This window comes from Grammomys surdaster, unplaced genomic scaffold (assembly GCF_004785775.1).
Source record: "Grammomys surdaster isolate TR1022 unplaced genomic scaffold, NIH_TR_1.0 125630, whole genome shotgun sequence".
Lineage (NCBI taxonomy): Eukaryota > Metazoa > Chordata > Mammalia > Rodentia > Muridae > Grammomys > Grammomys surdaster.
The window spans coordinates 1,614,251-1,629,545 of record NW_021620469.1 but is presented as its reverse complement, the minus strand read 5'-3'; the positions used below and the strand labels follow the sequence as shown (position 1 = coordinate 1,629,545).

General features: G+C 44.7%; 1 pseudogene; it reads right to left on the bottom strand.

Annotated features, from left to right (window-relative positions):
* Nucleotides 1-8,756: 8,756 nt before the first annotated feature.
* On the bottom strand, nucleotides 8,757-11,677 carry LOC114638767 (annotated as a pseudogene).
* Nucleotides 11,678-15,295: the final 3,618 nt, after the last annotated feature.

The window sequence follows — 15,295 nt, the reverse complement described above, 5'->3', positions numbered from 1 at the left end:
TTCAGGGTCTGTGTCACTTCTGCTCGTGCCAGCATGCCCGCCTGCAATCCCTAGGCTCGAGGAGTGTCCGACAATCATGTGGTCTTTTCTTTGAGTTTGTTTACATAGTGGATTACATTGATGGATTTCCGTATATTGAACCATCCCTGCATTCCTGGGATAAAACCTACTTGATCATGATGGATGATTGTTTTGATGTGTTCTTGGATTCGGTTTGCTAGAATTTTATTGAGTATTTTGGATCAATGTTCATAAGGGAGATTGGTCTGAAGTTCTCTTTCTTTGTTGGGTCTTTGTGTGGTTTAGGTATGAGGGTAATTGTAGCTTCATAGAATGAATTGGGTAGTGTTCCTTCTGTTTCTATTTTGTGGAATAGTTTGAAGAGAATTGGTATTAGGTCTTCCTTGAAGGTCTGATAGAATTCAGCACTAAAACCATCTGGTCCTGGGCTTTTTTTAGTGGGGAGACTTTTAATAACTGCTGCTATTTCCTGAGGGGTTATGGGACTATTTAGATGGTTTATCTGCTCCTGGTTTAACTTTGGTACCTGGTATCTGTCTAGGAAATTGTCCATTTCATCCAGGTTTTCCAGTTTTGTTGAGTATAGGCCTTTGTAGTAGGATCTGATGTTTTTTTTTGAATTTCTTCAGTTTCTGTTGTTATGTCTCCCTTTTCAGTTCTGATTTTATTAATTTGGATACTGTCTCTGTGCCCTCTGGTTAATCTGGCTAACGGTTTATCTATCTTGTTTATTTTCTCAAAGAACCAGCTCCTGGTTTTATTGATATTTTGTATTGTTCTTTCTGTTTCTATTTGGTTGATTTCTTCTTTTTGTTCTAGAGCTTTTAGTTGTGCAGTCAAGTTGTTAGTATGTGGTCTCTCCAGTTTCTCTTTGTAGGCACTTAGAGCTATGAGTTTTCCTCTTAGCACTGCCTTCATGGAGTCCCACAAGTTTTGGTATGATGTGTCCTCATTTTCATTGAATTCTAAAAAGTCTTTAATTTCTTTCTTTATTTCTTCCTTGACCAAGTCATCATTGAGTAGAGAGTTGTTCGGTTTCCATGTGCACGTGGGTTTTCCATTGGTTTTGTCATTATTAAAGACCAGTCTTAGTCCGTGGTGATCTGATAAGATGCAAGGGATTATTTCAATCTTTTTGTATCTGTAGAGGCCTGTTTTGTGACCAATTATATGGTCTATTTTGGAGAAGGTACCATGAGGTGCTGAGAAAAAAGTATATTCTTTTGTTTTAGAATGAAATGTTCTATAGATGTCTGTTAAGTCCATTTGGTTCATAACTTCTGTTAATGTCAAAGTGTCTCGGTTTAGTTTCTGTTTCCATGATCTGTCCATTGCTGAGAGTGGGGTGTTGAAATCCCCCACTATTATTGTGTGAGGTGTAATGTGTGTTTTGAGCTTTAGTAAAGTTTCTTTTATGTATGTAGGTGCCCTTGCATTTGGAGCATAGATGTTCAGAATTGAGAGTTCACCTTGGTAGATTTTTCCTTTGATGAGTATGAAGTGTCCTTCCTTATCTTTTTTGATTAATTTTGGATGAAAGTCAATTTTATTTGATATTAGAATGTCTACTCCAACTTGTTTCTTGGGACCATTGCCTTGGAAAATTGTTTTCCACCCTTTTATTCTGAGGTAGTGTCTGTCTTTGTGACTGAGGTGGGTTTCTTGTATGCAGCAAAATTCTGGGTCTTGTTTGTGTATCCAGTCTGATAGTCTGTGTCTTTTTATTGGGGAATTGAGACCATTGATGTTAAGAGGTATTAAGGAAAAATGATTGTGACTTCCTGCTATTTTGAATTATGTTTGTATAGTTATCTTCTTTTGGGGTTGTTGGAAGATTACTTCCTTGCTTTTTCTAGGTTGTAGTTTCCCTCCTTGTGTTGGCGTTTTCCATCAATTATCCTTTGAAGTGCTGGGTTTGTGGGAAGATATTGTGCAAATTTGGTTTTGTCATGGAATATCTTGGTTTCACCATCTATAGTGATTGAGAGTTTTGCTGGGTATAGTAATCTGGGCTGGCAATTGTGTTCTCTTAGGGTCTGTATGATGTCAGTCCAGGCTCTTCTGGCTTTTATAGTCTCTGGTGAGAAGTCTGGTGTAATTCTTATAGGTCTGCCTTTATATGTTACTTGACCTTTTTCCCTTACTGCTTTTAGTATTTTTTCTTTGTTTTGTGCATCTGATGTTTTGATTATTATGTGATGGGAGGTATTTCTTTTCTGGTCTAGTCTATTTGGTGTTCTGTAGGCTTCTTGTATGTTTATGGGCATCTTGTTCTTTAGGTTAGGGAAGTTTTCCTCGATAATTTTGTTGAAGATATTTACTGGCCCTTTAAGTTGGGAATCTTCATTCTCCTCTATACCTATTATCCTTAGATTTGGTCTTCTCATTGTGTCCTGGATTTCCTGGATGTTTTGAGTTAGGAGTTTTTTGCATTTTGCATTTTCTTTGACAACTGTGTCAATGTTTTCCACCGTATCTTCTGCATTTGAGATTTTCTCTTCTATCTCTTGTATTCGGTTGGTGATGCTTGCGTCTATGACTCCTGATCTCTTTCTTAGGTTTTCTATCTCCATGGTTGTCTCTCTTTGAGCTTTCTTTATTGTTTCTATTTCCATTTTCAGATCCTGAATGTTTTTGTTTAATTCCCTCTTTGTGTTTTCTTGCATTTCTTTAAGGGATTTCTGTGATTCCTCTTTAAGGGCTTCTACCTGTTTACTTGTACTCTCCTGTATTTCTTTAAGGGAGTTACTTAGTGCCTTCTTATAATCCTCTATCTTCATAATGAGAAATGATTTTAATTCTGAATCCTGCTTTTCAGGTGTGATGGGGTGTCCAGGGCTTGCTATATTGGGAGAACTGGGTACTGATGATGCCAAGAAACTTTGGTTTCTGTTGCTTACGTTTTTGCACTTGCCTTTCGCCATCTGGTTAACTCTAGTGTTACTTGCCCTCACTGTGTAAGACTGGAGTCTGTATTTCCAGTTATCTTGCTTGTTGCAGAGCTCCTCAGAGTCCAGATGTCTCTGTGGTCTTATGATCCTGATCTCCTCGGTGGAAGAACTCCTGGGACTCAGGCCACCTCTTGCATCTGGAAATCCTTCTGCTCTGGCTGCAGTGGTTCCTCTAGGATGGATCAGGATACGATGTCTCCCAAGTGCAAACCACCTTGGTGTCTGCTGCTCTGAGTGCAGCAGCTCCTCTAGGATGGCTCAGGATTCAGTATCTCCACAGGAACAGACCAACTCTGTGTTGGCTGCTCTGAGCGCAATGGCTCCTCAGCTGCTCTGAGTGCAGTGGCTCCTCTAGGATGACTCAGGATTCAGTATCTCCACAGGAGCAGACCAATTCTGTGTCTGCCCCAGCCCAGAGGACCAGGCAGGGGCGGAAGGGAAGTGGAATTCCGGAGGGGCGGGGTTTGGGTAGCTGCTGTGTCCTGAATATTCCTGGCTCCCAGATGTATCTCTGGGGCTTAGGGAGTGAGATGGAGTTCTTACCAGCTGCTCTGAGTGCAGTGGCTCCTCTAGGATAACTCAGGCTTCAGTATCTCCACAGGAGCAGACCAACTCTGTGTCTGCCCCAGCCCAAAGGACCAGGCAGGGGCGGAAGGGAAGTGGAATTCCAGAGGGGTGGGGTTTGGGTAGCAGCTGCTCTGAGTGCAGTGGCTCCTCTAGCGGGTGACGACCCTTTAGGAACAATACTGAGGTTGACATCTGGCTTCCACCTGCAGAAGCAGCACTTACATGCATGCTCACATGTATTTCCATGTACAGTTTCACATGTAAACTCACACAAACATGCACACATATACACATACATATGAAAATGAAAATAACAAAAAGAGGGTGAGAACTTGATGAATTCAAGTTCCAGTCTGGAATTTTTGTAAAAAGTCTTATTCTTCTCTCTGTTTCTGTGGCTGTAGGTTATTTGAGACTGTTCGTCTTCCCTTGGGGTCACGCTCATCTTCAGCTTCTTCCAGCCTTTCCCTAATTCATCCACAGGGTTCCCCAACTTCAGTCCATTGGTTGTATCTGAGTCTGTATGAGTCAGCTTCTTGTTAGGCTTCTTGGAAAACAACCATGCCAGGCTCCTGTCTGTAAGCACACTGTAGCATCAGTAATAGTGTCAGGCCTTGGAACCTTTCCTTCAGATGGATTCTATTTTAGGCTGATTACTGAACCACCCTTTCCTCAGTCTCTTCTTCATTTTTCCCCCATGGTTCTTTTAGACAGGAAGAATTCTGGGTCAGAGTTTTTGACTGTAGAATGGCAACCTCATCCCTCCACTTGATCCCCTGTCTTTCTACTGGAGGTGGACTCTGCAAGTTTCTTCTCCCTACTGTAGGGCATTTCATTTAAGGTTCCTCCCTTTGATTTCTGAGAGTCTCTCACCTCCCAGGTCTCTGGTCCATTCTAGACAGTACCCCTAACTCCTCCTCCCCCCAGGATGCATATTCCCATTCATTTTGCTGGACCTCAGGGCTTCTCTTCTTCCTCCCTCCCTCAAATACCTGATGATGTTCCCCTTTTCCCCTCCTCCTCCTCTCTCCCACCCAGGTTCTTCCATCCTTCTGCCTCCTGTGATTGCTTTCTTCTGCCTCCCAATTGGGACTTAAGCATCATTACTTGGGATCTTCTACTTGTTAATGTTCTTGAGTTCTGTGGATTGTATGCTGTGCATTCTGTATTTTTTGTCAAATATCCAATTATTACTAAGTACATACCATTCGAACACTTTTGAGTCTGAGTTACCTCAATCAGGATGATGATATTTTCTAGTTCCCTCCATTTGCCAGTAAAACTCATGATGTCCTTGTTCTTAATAGCTGACTACTGTAGAGAAATTCTCCCCTAATTGATTGACTGTATAATAAAGACAACAAGAAGCCAATCACTGGGTAAAAAGGAGGAGGTGGGCATTTCAGGCTTAAGAGAGGAAGGGGAAGGGCATGCAGGAAGAAGGAACCTCGGTGAGATGGTGAGTAAGATGATCAAGATGTAAACCCGGGAAGTATTAGACCTGTTGGTGGAAACCAACACAGAATAGCTGATGAAATTAGGACAACAGATTTCATGCCCAGAGATTGTGTCATCTGTTGATGTTAAGCTAAGACTGTCTGGTGGGAAGAAGGAAAGAACTTAGCCAGGGTGGCATTCAGCTAGGCTTTAGAACAGGAAGACTGATCAAAGAACTGAGCTCCAGGGGAGAGGTAGCCACAGTGGAGCTCAGGGTGGCAAGAGCTTCTGTAGCTAGCCACAGGAACCAGGGAAGTGCTAGCAGCTTGGCAGCATGTTAGCTGTGGGAACCATGGGGGCAGCTGCAACTGAAGTTGCTGTTGCTTAGCTGGTTAAGCATGGATTGTTTTGTATAACTACACTCTACAGAATAGTATTCCATTGTGTGAATGAACCACGTTTTCTGTATCCATTCTTCTGCTGAGGGACATCTGGGTTGTTTCCAGCTTCTGGCTATCACAGATAAGGCCTCTGTAAATAGAGTGGAGCACATGCCCCTGTGGTAGGGTGGGGCATCTATGGGAAATATGCCCAAGAATTGTATAGCTGGGTCTTCAGGTAGATCTCTTTCTAGTTTTCTGAGGAACCTCCAGATTGATTACCAGAGTTGTTGTCAGTTTTCAGCCTGGCTATTAGACTACAGTATTACCACTACTTGTCCTGTTCCTTGCTGCCCAGTTTGGAAAATAATTCCTATTTGCTGTCACACCCTTTTGAATACAGAAACTTGTTGGGAGCAAACTCCTAGAAGAAAGTGGCTATCATCTTTGCAGCCATTTTGGGCCATATATTCGCAGGTTGATACTTTTCCACTCTGACAAGGGACTTGTTTTTCTAGCATGATATTTTTGGAAGCAGCCCACGACAGCTCAACACACTCTGATAAACATCTTGTTTTTCTCAGACACATCCTGGACATGCTGTTTAGTGACCCCAGCTGCAAGGCACTCATGGTTAAGTGTCTCCAGCTACACTTTCCTGTTTGTGCTTATATACCATAATTGCCTTTCAATAAACGAGACTTGATCAGAAAACTGTCTTTTCTCCATTCTTAGTGTCTCTTGTCCCTCCATCCCCACTCTCTCCCTTGCAGACCCCATTGACTGACCTGCAGGGCAGATCAGAAACTAGCATGAAACATCAGCTGAGTCCAGCTCAGAGGGTGACTGAGTTCTTTCAGCACACAAGATTGAGAAGAGTCCTATCTGGGACTGAGGCCGGGGCTTTCATCCCTTTCCTGGCAGATGAGAGGCCTGATGGAGCACAGCAGGTGAGCAGCATCTGGGTAGCTGCTGAGCACTCTATGTGTCTCACCATAAGACTTTAAATCTCTTTATGCTGTACCTTAGAGGGTTTGGACCTGCACATCCTCGCTTTAGAAAGAAGAAAGGAGATCTTGTTCCCAGCCAAGGCTATGCACATAGATATGGCTGTCATGGGATGGGCTGAATCAGGACTGTGGTGTGCACTATCTTGATCAACCCAACCAGCTTTCTCACTTCAGGCAGTTCCCATGTCCATAAACATTTATGAGCATCCATGCACACCACTGTCTTTGCAATGGTCATCAGACAGAATTCATCCAGCAACTGATGGAAACAGATGCAGAGACCCAAGGCCAAACACTATGTAGAGCTTGGAAATTCTGTATAGGAGAGAAGGGAAAGGATTTTAAGAGCCAGATAAGTCAAGGACACAAAAAAACCACACAGAATCTACTATCTAGAGTCTGAACCAACAACCAAGGAGCCCGCATGGGACTGACTGAGGTTCTCTGCACTTATGGAAAAGTTTTGTAACTTGGTCTTCTTGTTGATGCCTAACAGTGGGAGCAGGGGCTGTTTCTGACTCTGTCACCTTCCTTTGTTACCCTCTCCTCCTTCTGGGTTTCCTCATCTAAGATTAGTAGGAGAGGAGGTGCCTCTCTTACTGCAACTTAATATGCCATGTTTCCATGATATCCATGGGAGACTGCTCTTTTCTGAAGAGAAATGTAGGAGGAGTGGTTTGGGAGGGGTAGAGAACAGGAGGGGAAGGGATTAGGAAGAGGAAAGGAGAGGAAACTGAGGTCAAGAGGTCAAAATTAATTAAAAAGAAAAACAAAAATCTATCATTTCTGCTCCTTGGCCCAGGGAAATTCATTAAGGTTCAGCTTCTCTAAGTTTTTCGGATGGCTCAGGTATGTGACCCATAAGAACAGGATGCTTACAGGGAATAACTTTCTTGGTTTCAGGGATTCACCCGAAGTGGACCCTCAGAAGTCATGGTTGTTGCCAGCCTCAGTCTCTGTTTGGTGTCCCCATGCTACCACAAGCTCTCCTCCAGCCACTTCTTTTATGGGCAGATGGTGTCCTTATCCTGCTGTGTGCTTTCTGCCAACCATTCCTCTTGTGGGTGAATGTCTGTACTGAGCAGTCATAGGCCTGGGGCTTCCTAGTGGTTTGTACAGAGCAATTTGTGGATGGATGGATGTTGATCAAGCTGACTTTGTGGTTGTTTTTCTTCTTGTTGTTCCTGACCATCTGTTCCATGACAGTGACTGAGAGGCAATCCCTTCTGCATCCCCTTAAAGCTTTACAGATGGGAGAGCTCTTGTCCAGATGAGCTCTGGCAAGATTGTTTGACCCTAGCTGTCCTACCTGTACTACTGGTGTAAATCTCAGCTGAAGTTGATTCTTCATCTTTGCCCTCAGGGACATTGATCAATAGCTGAAGCGATTTTGTCTGAGTGTGTAAATGGTGTTGCTACTGACGTCTACTGGAAAAAGGGCCACAATACTTTGAAGATCTTACGTCTGGTTTGCTATAAAAAATGTTCCCAGTGATTCTGAATTATTAAATATGAATCAGAGCTGGCATAGGGTTAATAGTTAGGGAATGGGAGATGGCTCAGTGGCTAAGAGAGCTTGCTGTGAAAGTAGGAGGACCCAAGTTTGAATCCCCAACACCCTAATAGAAAATTTGGTTTGGCTAAGTGTGCCTGTAACATCAGGACTACAAAACATGAGGACCTTTGGGGCTTTCTGTTCATCAGTGTGGCTTCAGGTTCATTGAGGACCCTGTCTCAAATGATTCTGGCAGAGAGTGATAGAATAGAAGATTACAATATTTGATATTCTCTTCACGTCTACTTGTGCCTGCATGGGCATGCATACCTATACACACATGTGCATACACAACATACAGATTTACACAGACACACATAAACACACATCTCACTCATTGAGGGACAGGTGAGAAAGGGATAGAGTGAAAAAGATAAATATTAAAGAAAGGATGGGTATAATTTCTTATTTAAGTTGGACATACAGAAGTCTTGCCAAACCAGGAATAAACGTAGTTTTCCATTGTTATTTCTGTCTCTCTGCCTGTTTGATAAGTATCTTTCTGTCTCTACCTGTTCCTTCAAACCATTCCCAAGCCCCTTATGCTCTCTTCCAAATCTTAAGTTATTTAAGGTGTGAATCAGATTGTTGTACGCAGGGAGAAGAGAGCAGCTGAGAGAGGAGACACACATTGTAATCTAGAATCTGGGTCTTTATTGAGGTTTATGAAGATGGTGACTTTTAGGAACATTCTATGACTTGTAAGAACTTTCTGGAAGCAAAGGAATCTGGCAGGACTTCAGCAGGAACTACAGACAGGCCAGATCACATGGCACAGAAAACCTGCTTTATACAAGTTCCAGATTTCCTCACTGGCTGGCCCTGAGCTCCAGAGTTAATTCTCTCTCAAGATCTTATTGATCCAGGGCCTGTAATGGGAGACTCTGGTGAATACAGCAGAGGGTTTTGCATTCTGATGTACATAGGATGCAATGCCTTGGGCTATCCCAGCACACAGGAGTGGTCCTCCAGAGTCTCCCTGTTGGGCACGGGGCAGTCAGGAAACACATGAATGGATAGGAGGGAGCCTCTACCTCTACCCACCCATTTCAGCTTGCAGTCAGGTCTGGAGCCTGATGCCACATTTTAGTTTTGGGGGGCAGCCAAGCTATCTTCCTTGTATCACCCCATGTTCTCTGCACAGCTGACTGAGTAACCCAAGATAGACCTGGGAAGATGGATACTTTGTTTCCTCACTTGGTGATTCCTAAACACTGTGATTAACTGACCATTTTCTGCCCCACCCCCCTCTAGAACTCTGGTTCCCAGGGGGGCTTTTAGAAAACCCTGGTAAGGGGCTCACCTTGTATGCATTTTGCATCTGGTTCCTAGGAGGGCTTTTAGAAAACCCTGGTAAGAGGATCACCTTGTATACATTTTGTACCTTCTTGGGGTTGCCCACACACAGCTGGGAATTGTGTTAAAAACTGGTGAAGTGTTTGCAGGCTTGTGGCTCCAGGAGTCTCATCCTTACTTCCTGAATTGTGTCTGAGGCTGGTTCATTCACATTGGTTCTGCCCCAGCCAACTACCCTGCACATTCTCCCAGGTGGGATGAAGTTGAAGTTGGCGTAGAGTGAGAGGATTCCCATGGCCAGGGTTAGCTTGGCTTTCTCCTTCAACTGTGAAGGGAATGAGGGATTCCTAGCCAGGGCCATGTGCTAGGGGTTAGTTCCAGGCAATCAGGGAGGGGAAGGGCAAAGTACCAAGTCCAACAGGGGAATAAGAGGGGATGCTGTCCACAGCAGGGCAGGGAAAATTTAGGGCAATGGGGACCAGAAGAAAAAGTCTGAAGGTGTACAATGGAAGGAGAAAGTTGTTACCTTCAGTAGCATGATGTCATGGAGGATAAAATAGTTATTGTATTTTGGATGAAGGAATTGCTTTTCAAACTTAAGCCTTTGCCATGTGTCTTCTTTAGATGTATTGTTATGGGCTTCTAGGAAGACTGTTACTGACCTGTTGTGAGAAAGGATGGGGCCTGAGCATGTAGCAATTGGCAGAGTGCTTGCCTAGCAAACATGAGTCTCTGAGTTTGATCCACAGCACTGTATAAAGTGGCATGGTGGTTCATGCCTATAACCTCTGCACATGGGTGGTAGAGGGAGGAGGATTGGAAATTCAGGGTCATCCTTAGTTACATAGTAAGCTTGAGGCCAGCCTGAGCTACAGGGGACTGTGCCTCAAAAACAACCAAAAATAAAACCAACATCAGCCACAACAAAAAGGAAGGGCAATCAGAGGCAGCCATAGCTTCAGAGATGAATGTATTTTGAGAAAAAGCTGGAATTCTTCCCTGGGACAGGAACCTCTTCCCATCCCCATTTTCTGGGTTACCTGTGGTGTTGACAGGCTCAATGTTTAATCATGAGAGCAGCACCTGCACTTGCGCCTAAGTCAGCTTTCAGGAGAGAAAAGTCTTGGAGCAAGAGGATTTCTGGAGCAGACACAGGTTCCAGGGCTGACTCCCAAGGAATTGCTAGAGAATAAGCAAGAAATAAAGGACCTGTGGGTAGGGTTAATCCTCCCCAATTTGGAGAACTTTGAATGGGGCCCATTTGCTACAGCAAGAACTATTCAGGAAATCAGGAAGTAGAAAGTGTCCTGTAGGCTTGTTCTGCCTTCCTTAGAAATGGTGGGCTATGGATATTGGAACCAAAGGCCAGTGTTCTTGAAAATAGCAAGGAGACACCCCTAGAAAAGTACTGGGTAGATCTTGACAAGTGAGATATGGGTGTCTTCCATGTTAGAAGGGATATGAAGGGGTCACATTGGAGAAACCTCTCTTGCCTCTGAGGGGAACTGTATTTATAGTGATTGAGCTCAAAGCAACTGTTTAATGACATCTCTCTTGTCAGCTCACCCAGGCTCAGGATCTCTCTCAGGTTCATCTGTGTGTGTCCCAGGTTGCCACCCCTTGGTTTGTTTCATATTAAGGATAAGCAGCATCTTGTCTCACCTTCCTGCACAGTGAGCTGCAGTCAGCACAAAGTTTTGTCTTATCAGGAAGCCAGTGCAGGTGGTCAGGTAATTCTTAGAAGTGACAATTTCCAGATAGGCCATGTAGGGGCGGAAGTGTGGTATGCATTATGTGCCCCCAATGATCTCCCCTAGAACAGAGAACCCCATGACCTGAGATAGGCATGGATGCTTTCTCCAGAGAGTGCACATTTGCGGTAAGGTGGAGAGAGGCTTCCCTTGACCTCCTTCTCTCAGGCATCTCTGTCAGCTCCTCTCACCCATTCCCCTCCACAGCATCATTTCTTTCTCAAGAATCCAATCCCGCCTTAGATTTACGCAGTTTCCTACTTCTGATATTTTGTATTCTTGCTTGTCCCTGGCCCATCTTCCCTCCTGCAGCACATGTTGTTCAGGTCCCCCCTCAGTCTCATATAATGGATAAAAACACAAGGTGATCTTCTTCCCAAGGACCCATAGATGAAGAGAATGTGCCTGTTATCCTGGAATCTCTGTCTTTCTCCCAGTGGCTTTAGGATTCCCTCCTCAGTCAACACAAGCTTCTGTGTTAGTAGAAATTACCACAGCTTTAAAGAATGGGGGGGGGGACATTCCATAAGAAGACTCTGAGGCTCTTGAGAAGACCTATGAGACCCATTTGAGAGTCCCAAATGACACACTAAAATTTATTGTTTTAAGAGCTAGCCTGCAGATTGGAGAGGAAGGGATCCCAGTACTCACCAGCTTTGGTGCTGGAACCTAGGAGAGGGAGCAACAGATGGAGAGCAAGAAGATACATCCTGTCAAAGATTTCCTCAGGACTGCTGCAGGCTTTATCTTTGGGTCTTAGGCCTTATGACTTCCAGCAGACAGGGGAGTGGCAGAGCTGTTACCATAGGAACTGTGTGGTCATGGTTTCTTTTTTAAGTTGGCTTGTGTTGATAATTGGACACTCCCCCAGAATAACACTGTTTACTAGAGGTGAAATTGAAGCTTGGACTGTTATGTCCCATATACTCAGATGGGTCCTCACCTGTGTATCTGTGTGGGTTAGGAGTGTGGGGACAGAACATCATGGGATCTTACCTTTCTAGTTAGGGCAACTTGTTAAAGGTCCCTAGAATCTTGGGTTGAGGAATATCTTTTCAGTGAGCATCCAGGCTGTGGTTACTACAGCCCACAGTAGAAAATGTGTTTTGCAGAAAGACTCTCTGGACATGTATAGACATGTACAGGGGTTGAGTTAGGTAATAGATATGATCATATTTTGCCAATCAAATTTTTTAAAAAAGGAAAATAGAATATTCCTAGTTGGTTTTCATTCCATCTTATTACACTATCTATTAAAACTTGAACAGCATTGTTCTTTTTTTATCTTTTTTTTGAATAGCATTGTTCTTAAATAAGGATTACCTGAAATGTGAAACATTAACTTGCATTTCTTTTTCTTGTAACCTGTGTTTATTGTCTGAAGAAGAGAGAGAGAGGGAGAGAGAGAGAGAGAGAGAGAGAGAGAGAGCGCAAGAGAAGGAGAGAGAGAGAGAGAGAGAGAGAGAGAGAGAGAGAGAGAGAGAGAGAAAACAGCAAACATCATAGGAGGAAGCCAAGTCTAGGATAGGAGCCCAAGGATTTCAACCTAGGAGCAAAGAGGTGGAAAAACCATTTTCTCAGACTGTGTATGCAATTTAGTGTCATTCCCTTAGTTACATTGTTACTTTCGTAGCAACCCCATCAAATACTTAATACTCTTTCAATTTTTTGACCTGACCTTTAGCTCTCATGTTTTAGAATGAGATTTTTCTGATTTCAAATTAAGGGTCCTTTCGCCCAACCATCCAAGAGAAAGAGTCTTGGTAAGTGTGAGTGGAGGGTTAGGGTTAGGGGTATGGGGTAAGCAGTTTGCTTCAGAAGGCTGGGGTGGTTCTAAACTTCAAACTACATCAGTGTCTGAGAGTTAACATCTTTTCTTTCTTGTTGAAACTACTTGGGAAATACCACTACTGTCTGTTTACAAATGTAGACATGAAACTGAAACCATGATCATTCTGTCTTTAACTGTAAAACAAATTTTATGTATCTGCTCGGTGCTTCCCTGGGCTAGTAAGAAGGAGTCTAATGAAGAGAAGGACACACAGTGCGGTGCCATTTGTCTTGTAGACCTACAGGAGGTTTAGGTGATAGATGGGAATTTAATGGCAAGTCCTGTTTTCATTTGCTAATGCTGTGATCTCTCTTCTAATACTGCCTCTCTAGCAGGAAAGGGGAGGACTTGGAGCTGGGGAAGTCTTGTCTGGTTGCTCTACATCAGTGAGACCAAGCCCCAGAGTCCATGGCAAGGCTTTTCTCTTCTATTGTTGAAAATGGAGGGGCAGGTCATATAGAACTAGGGTGGTAGTTCCACAACACCATGGCTCAGTGTAGGGCAGTGGAAGAGCATCATGGTTCATTGACCTGGAACCCCAAGATGGCAGGTGTCTGGCCATGCCCCCGAACCCAGGGACCTGACACATAGTCTAATCTCCATTTAACCTGCACCCTGAGTCATGTAGTCATGTACACAGGTAGAGGGCATGACTAACATGCCTCTCCCTCAAGATTTACATATTAATGAGTTATCTAAAGACTGAGGAGTATAGATAATTAAATTATTTCTCCCTAGTCTCCCCTCTTTCCCTCTCCCTATATAAGCTATCTCTTCCCTGGCTCTGGGGATGTGCATTCACATCCGATCCAACTACCATCATGGACAGTAAAACTTTCATCTTTTGGACTCCACTTGTCTTCTGTGTCTGCCGCCAATAAGCTTCCAATGTTTGGAACCCTAGACCTTCTCAAGTATGTGCGAACTTGCCTGCAGGAAAGCCCCTGAACCTTTGCTGCCACGGTCTGCAGGCAGCCTCCGCCGTAGCACCAGCCAGCGTGCTGCCTCTGCTGCTACCACGCCCTGCTGGCTGCCTCCGCTGCCATGCTCCCCATGCACCAAGGGATACTGACATGCGGGCCCCGAGACCCTGCCGTGTCTCTGGGGGCCTCCAATGCGGGCTACTGCTTTGGGGGCCTCAGCTGCCCCTCGCGTGTTTTTTCTCACAGCTGGCGCCCAATATAGGGCACAGACACCCATGGACTTGAACAACGGGCCACTGCCAAAGCTTCCACTCTCTAGATGCTATGCCAAGCAAGTATACTTCCAGCAGGGTGTGACGCCAGGGCTCTCCCTGTCCCCTCTCAACGCATGCCATGCGCTCCCTGCCTCCATTCTGCCAGGCATCCCAAGACCCCCAGAACCGTGGCCAATATCAGTGTACAGGTTTGTCACAGCACAACACCCCGCACCCCCACAATCTCCTTCCTGCTGCTCACCCACCCCTTATGGCGTCTGGGACCCAGAACAGAGATTCTCAATAGAGAGCCCTGTGCCTACTCCTGTTGATATCAGACTGAGTTTGTTCCCCGCCTGAGTGCCAGCCCCGCTGTCCACTTAGTGCAATGAGAGACAAACACAGCCAAGCTTTCCATGCTGGCTTCTGCTCTGCTGCGGTGGACCTCGCCTCCCTGAGACATCCACTCTGGATAGTAGACCGTGGACCAACAACACAACAGACACATGCCCGTGTGCCCGAGGTTTGTGAGCTATCATTTTTTCCCCCGCTAGTGGTGGACAATGCGTGCAGAGCCAGCTCCAAGAGCTCCCCCTTCTGGTGCCTGTGAAAACCATGAGTAACATCTCTCTCTGTCTACCACCTGCGCCGCCCCCCCCCCCCCCCCCCCGTGTTCCTGGCTAATGTCTTTTCTCTAATTCTTAGCTACAGTCTAACTCCTGTCTAGCTCAAAAGACTAGGTCGCTTTCTCACCACATGTTCTCCTGCCAGCGTAAGCTTCTCCCCTCCCCCTCCGTCATCCGTAACAAGTTAGTTCAGCCGCTTGCCTAAAACAGTGCCATTAAATTTTCCTTTCTGCTTTGAGACAGTTTCTTACTCATGACTAAAAACACCAGGCCGGGCCTGAAAAAACTGTGTGCTGCCTCCCAGCTTCTCCCAAGAACTATAGGCTGCATGCCAGCTTCCACATGTCTCTGCCCCTATGGCTCAGTTTTACACAGCCTTTCACTCCCAACTCTATCAAGCCCCTATGCTTCTTACTTTGAACTTTTCTTCAAGGTTGGCTTTTCCTCTTCTTCTCTACATTTAAAATTTACAGGCTAAGAAAAAAGAATGGGGAATACAGGGGCCCTTTCTGCTGAAACACTGCAAGCAGAAGAGCCCCTCCCCCCACTGCTTCTGAATTCACCATTAGTGTTCTCCCAAACAGGAATCCCTACAACAATGTTCATGCTCCTCAACCCAAAATTTTCTTGCTTTTATTTAAATGTTTCCTTTTCTCCCTAACAGGAACTTCTAAAACATCAATGTTCATGATT